Source organism: Mastomys coucha, unplaced genomic scaffold (assembly GCF_008632895.1).
Source record: "Mastomys coucha isolate ucsf_1 unplaced genomic scaffold, UCSF_Mcou_1 pScaffold11, whole genome shotgun sequence".
NCBI classification, from domain to species: Eukaryota; Metazoa; Chordata; class Mammalia; order Rodentia; family Muridae; genus Mastomys; species Mastomys coucha.
The window spans coordinates 11,942,314-11,951,059 of record NW_022196893.1 but is presented as its reverse complement, the minus strand read 5'-3'; the positions used below and the strand labels follow the sequence as shown (position 1 = coordinate 11,951,059).

General features: G+C 40.6%; 1 protein-coding gene across 1 annotated transcript in view; it reads left to right on the top strand.

Moving 5' to 3' along the window:
• The window catches only part of Mrtfa (myocardin related transcription factor A), a 194,587-nt gene that overhangs the window by 24,210 nt on the left and 161,631 nt on the right, over nt 1–8,746 (top strand). The gene's annotated exons all lie outside the window — the stretch shown is intronic.

The window sequence follows — 8,746 nt, the reverse complement described above, 5'->3', positions numbered from 1 at the left end:
CTCAGAAATCTGCCTGCCTCTGCCTCCCAAGTGCTGGGATTAAAGACATGCGCCACCACTGCCTGGCTGAAAAATAATTTTTTAAAAAGAGTAAATAAATTTATTTGTGAGTATATGTGTGTATGTATGTTACCTGAGTGTGTGTGTATGTCTGTGTGTGTGCATGTCCAGGAGAGAACTTATGAGTCTAGAAGAGGTCAGTGGATCCCTTGGAATTAGAATTTCAGATGGTAATGATCCGCCTGATTGTGAGTGCTGGGAACTGGAAGAGAAGCAAGGAATTGTTCCTGCTGAACCATCTCTCCAGACCTGTCATTTGTGTTGTTTTGTTTTGAGATAGTCTCATGTAACCCAGGCTGGATTTCAACTCCTACCTTCATTTCACAAGTGTTGGGATTAAAGGTATACATTACTAACTTTTAAAAATATTTTTGTTGAGAGAGTTTGACTCTGTAACCTTTGCTGGCTTGGAACTCACTATGTAGATTGGCCAGGCATTGAACTTTTAGAGATATGCCTGTCTTTCCCTCTACCTCTTAGATTCTAGGATTAATGGCCTGCCCTACAATGCCAACTTTAAAGAAAAGACTTTGTTCACTTATTTATTCATTGATTCATTTATTCAAGGCAGAGTTTCTCTGTGTCACTCTGTATGGATGTGACTCAGAGATGTCCTGGAACTTGCTCTGTAGACCAGGCTGGCCTCGAACTCAGAGGTTTGCCTGCCTCTGTGTCTTGAGTGCTGGGATTAAAGGACTGTGTCACCACTACCACCACCAGGTGCGATATTATCATTTAAAAAATTAAACTGTTGACAGAAATGAAGCATAATGATTTATAGGCCAGGTTGTGAATGACCACTCAGTGATCAGTGAGTTGGAGGAAGCAGGTTGCCATGGCGATAGCAGTGTTAGCTTGGTGAGTTTTTTAAGGGGTGAGTGATGCACAAAATGGAGCAGCAGGCCTTGCGCACGTGAAGCACATGCTGTATCACTGACCTTCCTCCGCCACTGCCGATGGTTTTGTAGAGTTATATTGGGCTTTGTTGTTAAGGAGATTTGCTTTAGAAATGTATTTCTGTCCATCTGCTATTCTGCTGATTGGTGGAAGAAACAAAATAATCCTTAAGAGCAAATCTCTGAGTTTTAAGGTGTGGCTAGTTATGCCCCTCATATTTTGTAAATGTGGGATGAGTTTGCAAGTTGTGTGACCAGGCTTGAAAGAAAGTATTGGGCCAGTGTGTCCATTAAATAGAGGTTTGATTTCACCTAGAATTTCTGAACTTTAGATCTTTGTTTAAATGTTTGTTTAACGAGAGGAGTGAGGTAATGTGCTGAGGTGATGTAAGTGAGGTCTCCTATTCTGTGTTCTGGGAGACACTGTAGGCTGCTGCCGGGAAAGTGGGCTGTAATTGTGTACTCAGCACAGTGAGGTGCTTTTGGTTCTTCTTTGCTGAAGCTTAAGAAACAAAGCAACTGGGTGACAAGGGAGAAGGGATTGACATGCTACTTAGGAGGTCATTAGCTCTTTTTTTTTTTTTTTTTTTTCCCCGAGACAGGGTTTCTCTGTGTAGCCCTGGCTGTCCTGGAACTCATTCTGTAGACAAAGGCTGGCCTCGAACTCAGAAATCCACTTGCCTCTGCCTCCCAAGTGCTAGGATTAAAGGTGTGTGCCACCACCGCCCTGCTAGGAGGCCATTAACTCTTGATAGATAGGCTACCCCATATGCTTAGCCTTCTTACACCACTGTATCTTGATGCATCCTCAAAGCTTCTCATCAGAGGCCGCCACTGATCTTGGACATTTCCTCCAAAATGGTGATCTAAATACACTACTTTTTTTTTTTTTTTATAAACAGAAATTTTATTATGCCAACAGAAATATTTTCCTTAGGCTATTTTTTAGGTAATTTGTGTAAAATCTTTCTATGACTTTGTTGGGCCCTTTCTTAAGCTTATTGAACTTCATGCCCTGAGACTGGCAATGGAGTTTTATTTTTCTTATCATTTATAAATGCTGTTAGAAATTTATCCTTGTACAGACTTTGGAATGTGAAATAAATTTTATACAGAATTAGTAAGTTTGCTTTAGGCAGCTTCCTGAGATCTTGCAAATTCAGACAAGAAAATGAGAATTGCTTTCATAGTGGCGTTCCCACCTGGAACATAGTTGGCAGAAGCAAGGAAAGCTTGCACAATCACATTCCTTATCAACTGTTAATTGACACTGTCTCCAGATTCTTTGAAGGAAGCCTCTCGATCCTTCCCTGTCTGTCAGAATGCTAACTGTGGGAGGGGAGGGTGTGTTTGTGTGTGGACATGTGTCCATCACTAAGGAAATCTGCTGCTTTGCATAGTGATTAAAAAAAAAGTGGGAGCTGGTGAGATGGCTCAGTGGTTAAGAGTACTGACTGTCCTTCCAAAGGTCCAGAGTTCAAGTCCCCTCAACCCCATGGTGGCTCACAACCACAGCCATAAAGAGATCTGATGCCCTCTTTTGGTGTGTCTGAAGACAGTTACAGTGTACTTACATATAACAATAAATAAACCTTTAAAAAAAAAGTGATGATGGTCTCGGGCCGGGTGAGTAGATGGAAACCTATTCTGGTATTGTCAGTTGGAGAATTCTAAGAGGGAGTCTAGGCATGTGTGCTTGTCTGAGCTTCTCAGACACCCAAGAGTCACAGCCTGGTGGACAAACCACACAGGCGAAAGTTGAACTAAGTGGCTGTTTACCTGATGGCTTATTTCTGCTCCTTAGGAAAGTGAGAAACCTGAGATCTTTGGGCGGTATGGGATAGAAGTGATTTTTCCACCAGCCACAATCACTCTTAAGTGGTTTGGTTTGCTCTTCTAAAAAAAACTTTTTAAAACATACTTGGAATATATTAAGCAAAGATTTCCCCACCTCTCCTTCCAGACAGGGTTCCTCTGTGTAGCCTTGGCTGTCCTGGAACTCACTCTGTAAACCAGACTGGCCTTGAACTCAGAGATCTGCCTGCCTCTGCCTCCCAAGTGCTGGGATTAAAGGTGTGGGTCATCACCATCCTGCCCATCATCTAATGTTCTTTAAAAATCATTTTTACAGTATTTATGATTCTTATGTATATGTATATGGGTACACATATGCTATAGAGCATGTCTGGAGGACAAAGGGCAATTTGCATTTATTTTCCCTTTTTACCATTTGGGATCTGGGGGTTAAACTCAGGTTGCAAGGCTTGCTGGCAAGTACCTTTACCTGCTAAGCCATCTCAGATAGATGCCCCTAAAAAATCTGTGCTTCATAAGCACATATACATGTGTTTGTACACATAGAGCCAGCCCATGGACTAAATCAGAGCTTCTCTGCCTAAAGCAGTGGCTCTCAACCTTTCTAATGCTGCAACCCTTTAATATACTTCATGTTGTGGTGACCCTAACCATAAAATGATGCATTACTTTATAACTGTTATTGTGCTACTGTTATGAATTGTAAATATCTGTGTTTTCCATTCGTCTTAGGCAACCTCCAAAGGGGTGGAGACCCACAGTTGAGAACCTCTGGCTTTAAAGCCTCTACTGCTAGCAGTCTCCGTACTGTCCTTAGACTGGCATTTAGGCTTCTTCACATCCATGACATCTTACAAGTTGCATCCATGACATCTGCAGGCCCCAACTACTCTCTTCCCCTCCAGGTGGACACACTGTCATTCACTGGTCTTATTTCTATTCCTTCAGTTTTCCTCATTACTATGTCTCAACATAGGCACCTTCTGCTGGCAGTGTTCATTCGTTTTCTCTGTAACTTTGACAAGTCTGGAACTACTTTTCTACTGGATGGCATGAATACACCTGGACAGGCTCTCACTGTGGAGCCCTAGTTGGCTGGAACCCACAGTCTGCCTCTGCCTCCAGAGTGTTGGGATTAAAACATGTGCGGTTTTTTTTTTGTCTTTTGTTTTTGTTTTTTGTTTTTTGTTTTTGTCTTCCTGCATAAGGAGAGTCATGTTTATCCTTTCTGTCTAGCACATACTGGCATTTGGTAGGAATCTGAATGACAGTTTGCTAACTTCTACTTACACCTCAGATATCTGTAAGAAAATGAAGGTCAAAATAGGTAAAATAAAAGAAAACAAAACAAAAACTATTTTTGCATTAAATATTTTAGAATTTAACATACATGGTATCTCCTTTGATACATTTACTTTTCCTGTTATTGTTTTTTGAGACAAGGTCTCTGTCTAGCTTTTGGGCTGCATAGCTTTTCAAATTCGTTATGTAGCCCAGGTTGACTTTCCATAGCAATTCTCTCCGAGTTAGCCTTGATGCCGGGTTATAGACACACACACCAATATGTTTATTTGTCTCTTTATTGATCATAGTTGGTCTTCTGTTGTTTGCTCTGTGATACTATGTATGTGTGTCCCTCGTCCACAACAGTGGTTTTATTATAACAATGATATATTATATATAATAATGGGTTTATTCCTGGAGGGGAAGGGTTCGGTGCAACATATCCATAGCCCTGGTTGATCAGTGCTCAAACCAGGTGACTCTTACTGTTTGTTCAGAGAGGAATGACTGTTGAATTAAGGTTTATGTTAAAAAGCTAACAACTTTGACTCTGGTAGATTATGATGTTCATTGGTCCCAAGGATCTCTTTGTTCCTTACAAGTTTTTAAAATTCACTAGGTTTGTGACGTTAGTTTTGTAAATGGGCTTTGTTTTATTCTATGTTATTCCGTGACTGTTTCATGCAGAGCAGTCTGAGTTTTGGGCAGTTTCATCCTCACTCACAGTCTTCTCCTGTTAGATTCTGTCAGTTCTCCCCTTCCACCTCTCTAGTAACCTCAAACTGAGGAGCTAACTTTTTTTGAGGGGTGGAAGACTTGATACTGGGGCTTAAACGTAGTGCTGTACTCTACTTGTGGTATGAACCCTAAATTCCCAGGCCATAAAATTAATTTTTAATCCTTTTAAAATTTATTTATTTATTTATTTATTTATTTATTTATTTATTTATTTATAGGCATGGCCACATGTATTCTGGGCTCGGCTTTAGCTATGGTGTGGCTGAGAAGAGCACTGCATTCCCTCGCTCTCCCAGCTGCTCTTCCCAAGTGCCTGAATTACAGGCGTGTGCCACCATGTCTGCCTTACTTTCAGTCTGTGTTAGGGAAAAGTACAAACGTAAGAAAGTAGAGACCGAAGTGATGGACCACCACTTGCGCCTTGCCACCATCTTCAGCAGTGTGCAGTGCATGCCAGTCTGATCTAACGCTCTTCCCCCTTCCTCTTCCATTTTTTAAAACAATATTTGTAATGCAAGACATTCTACCATTTCATCTGTAAATACTTTGGAAAGATATAATCAATTTAAAAACTAGTTAACTCTTGGAAAATCTGACAGAAAAATTCCATTTGTCTCCATGAATCTAAGTCTACATGCCAACTGGTGAATTTCCATGTATAAACCACTCCCACGATTCGGTTCACTATTGAAAGCATATACTCCTTTGTACTTGCTCAGACAGTTTGCAGGAGTATTCTGTGGTGGTTTCTGTTGTGTGGAGGGAGGGTGCTAATGAGAAAAAACACACATTTTTCTCTTTGGAGATGTATAAAGACAGATGACGGTCTTTGACATTGTGTGTTCTAAATATTTTAAGAGTTGTCTAGAAAATAACAGTAAAATATGCTTTGTGGATTTAATAGAGTAAATTCCCGTAGTTCTTTTGGGTAAATTCCTGAGAGTCATAATTAGGAGGGGGAATCCAGAAGATTTGGAACTAGAAGGACTCCTTGTGAGGTAGAACCTGATCCAGAGCCAAGTTACACAGCATCTGTGTGATTGTGCTCGGCTGTGCTCTGAGAGCCAGAGTTGTTGAGATCTCTGTCAATGGCCTGTAAATGAAGTTTCCCATAGGATAGAAAGTGAAAGCTCAGTGTTTTTCTGCATACATACTTGAGGATTATTATCATGTAAAATTAAGAACTTGGCACTGGACTAATGGTTGCACTAGGACACTTCCTTGTGGGGAAATGAAGGGGCAATAGAGACAATCGTAATCACGTTAGATTAAAAACAAAGCAAACAACCGTATAGCAGAGTGAATCAGGATTATAAGCAGCAGCAAGTCTAGGCCTGTGGGACTGTGGCCCTGCTTCTTCCTCATCCAGAGTTAGCAAGGCAGGTAAGGTAGGTAAGGAAGTGGATGTGGTGGTCTTTGGTAATTCCTTAGAAAAATTACACTTTTATTCGTCTTTGTCCTCCTGTAACTTCTAGGTAATTCCTCTGGCAGAGTCTTCATCACACAGGGCCTTAGGTGGGGATTTTACCACCATCATTCTGTGGCCTTAGCATTTAGAATTCCATCACTTGGAAAGTATTTGTCAGCACACGATAATACCCTTCCAACACTAAGATGGTGTGATTTTGTTATTTCTCTGTGGCCTTGACCCGTAATATGCTAATAATTTTCATATATTACCTCTTCCTAGAAGTACTGTTTCTTAGGTTCTGGATTATTCTCTTCTTTGGTGACCTTCCAGAGAACTGAGAGAAAAAAAGTCTGTTTAGAAAAAGATGAGTATGAAGCTGGGTGGTGGTGGCGCGCACCTTTAATCCCAGCACTTGGGAGGCAGAGGCAGGTGGATTTCTGAGTTCGAGGCCTGGTCTATAGTCTACAGAGTGAGTTCCAGGACAGCCAGAGCTACACAGAGAAACCCTGTCTTGAAAAACCAAAAAAAAAAAAAAAAAAAAAAAAAAAAAAAAAAGAAAAGAAAAGAAAAAGATGAGTATGTAAACTGAAATTAATTATTGCTATTATTACCAAAGTCCTACAGTGCTGGTAGCTGCTGTAAGAGCTCATTTTAATTTTTTAAATTATTATTGTTCATTTCCTGAGATTTTAGCCCTTATAATTGTGATAGGACAGTGTTTAAGTCTGAACTTCCATGATGTTTACATGATCACCTCTTCAGAATTAATCACATCAAAACTATGTGAGTCTGTCTGCAGCTGCTGCAGCGAGAGTCTATGGAAATAGTAGTGTCTGACCAGGTTAAGCCTCTGCTTTATCATCTATTATAGTAACATGGGATGAGGGATATCGCTCAGGGTAGAGTTGTTTGTGATGTATGCACGAGACTTTGGGTTCCACCTGAAGTGCTTCTGCCCCCCAAAATTGTTAAAATATATGTTACTTTAGCGGGGCGTGGTGGTGAACTCACCACCGTGCACTCACCAGCACTTGGGAGGCAGAGGCAGGTGGATCTCTGAATTTGAAGCCAGCCTGGTCTACAGAGTGAGTTCCAGGACAACTAGGGATATACAGAGAAACCCCATCTTAAAACAACTAAAAAGGGTATTTCATCAGCCTAACTCTCTACACCTGCTGGGAAAGTTGGAAAACCCTTAATGGCAAGTGAAATGTCTGTGAGGGCAGAAGTAAGTCACAACTGTCTTCCTCCTCTGTGGGCTGAGCTAGCCTCTCTATGGACTGTCGCTCTATATGTGCATGTGTGCATATCTATAGAATTTTTTTATTTGTTTGTTGCTGCTGCTGCTTTTGGTGGTACTGGGAACCTCTTGCATGCTAGGTAAGCATTTTACCACTGAGCTATATTCCTAGGCCCCTTTGATAAATTTGATTTCTGAGTTAGATGCAGTAAGAGATTAACAACAGTAATAAAAATTGAATAATTATAACTTTCCCTAAAGCTACCAGTGTCAATATCAGTGGCTTAGCATCATTACTAAGTTATAAGATTATTTGGCCATAAGCACTAGGACAGCACAGGGAGCTAACCAAGATGGTTGTTGAATGACTAACAGATGGATAGCTTATGTAAGTGGATGCCCTGGGCATGGGAGAATGCACATCTCCAGAAGGCTAGAGCAAAACAGCATAGGACTTTATTACCTTACTCAGAACAAATAGGACAGTTTACATCTTGTAATTTGTTTATTTCTGTAATTTCTACTTTTTGGTTTGGATTTTAGAGAGTCTTGTATAGTCCAGCTTATTCTTGAACTATTTTTAAAGATTTTTGTTGTGTTTTGAATTATGTGTATGTGTGTATCCCTGTGAGTGCACGTGTCTTAGGGTGCCCAAGGCATTGGATCCCCTGGAGTGGGGTTACAGGCAGTAACTCCTACCATGGGTACTGGGACCTGGAACTTGGGTCCTCTGCAAGAGCAGGAAGCACTTTTAACCACTGAGCCATCTGTTCAGTCCTTTAAAGTCTTTACAGTTTAAAAAAATGTATTATTATTTATGTGTGTGTGTGTATAATATGTGTGTGAGAGTGTATGAGTTTATGTAGAAAAGCACCCTTCTTGCTTTCATAGTACTTAGAGCTCATACCAACAAAGTAGTATATTTAGTTGAATATACTTCCATTAACACTCTGTAACCTTTGGTTACTCTCCAAGACAGGTGGTAGTAGTTCTCAGTGTTGTTCTTTGACACAGTGTCTCATCATATAACATAAGCTGGCCTGCAGCTTCTTGCATAGTTCAGGCTGACCTTGAACTCTTGATCCTCCTGCTTTAGCCTCTGAGTGCTGAGATTATAAGATGTGCCCCCAGTGCCAGGCTCTACCAACAGCAACAATAATAATTTATTATTAATAATAATAATTTTGTGAGTGTAGATTAGAAAACTAGCATAGAGAGCCTACTTAGCTCAGGTCATGTGGCTAATGAGAGTGTGAGCTTAGATATGAAATCTAGATCTGACCACAGAGCTTTCTTTTTTTT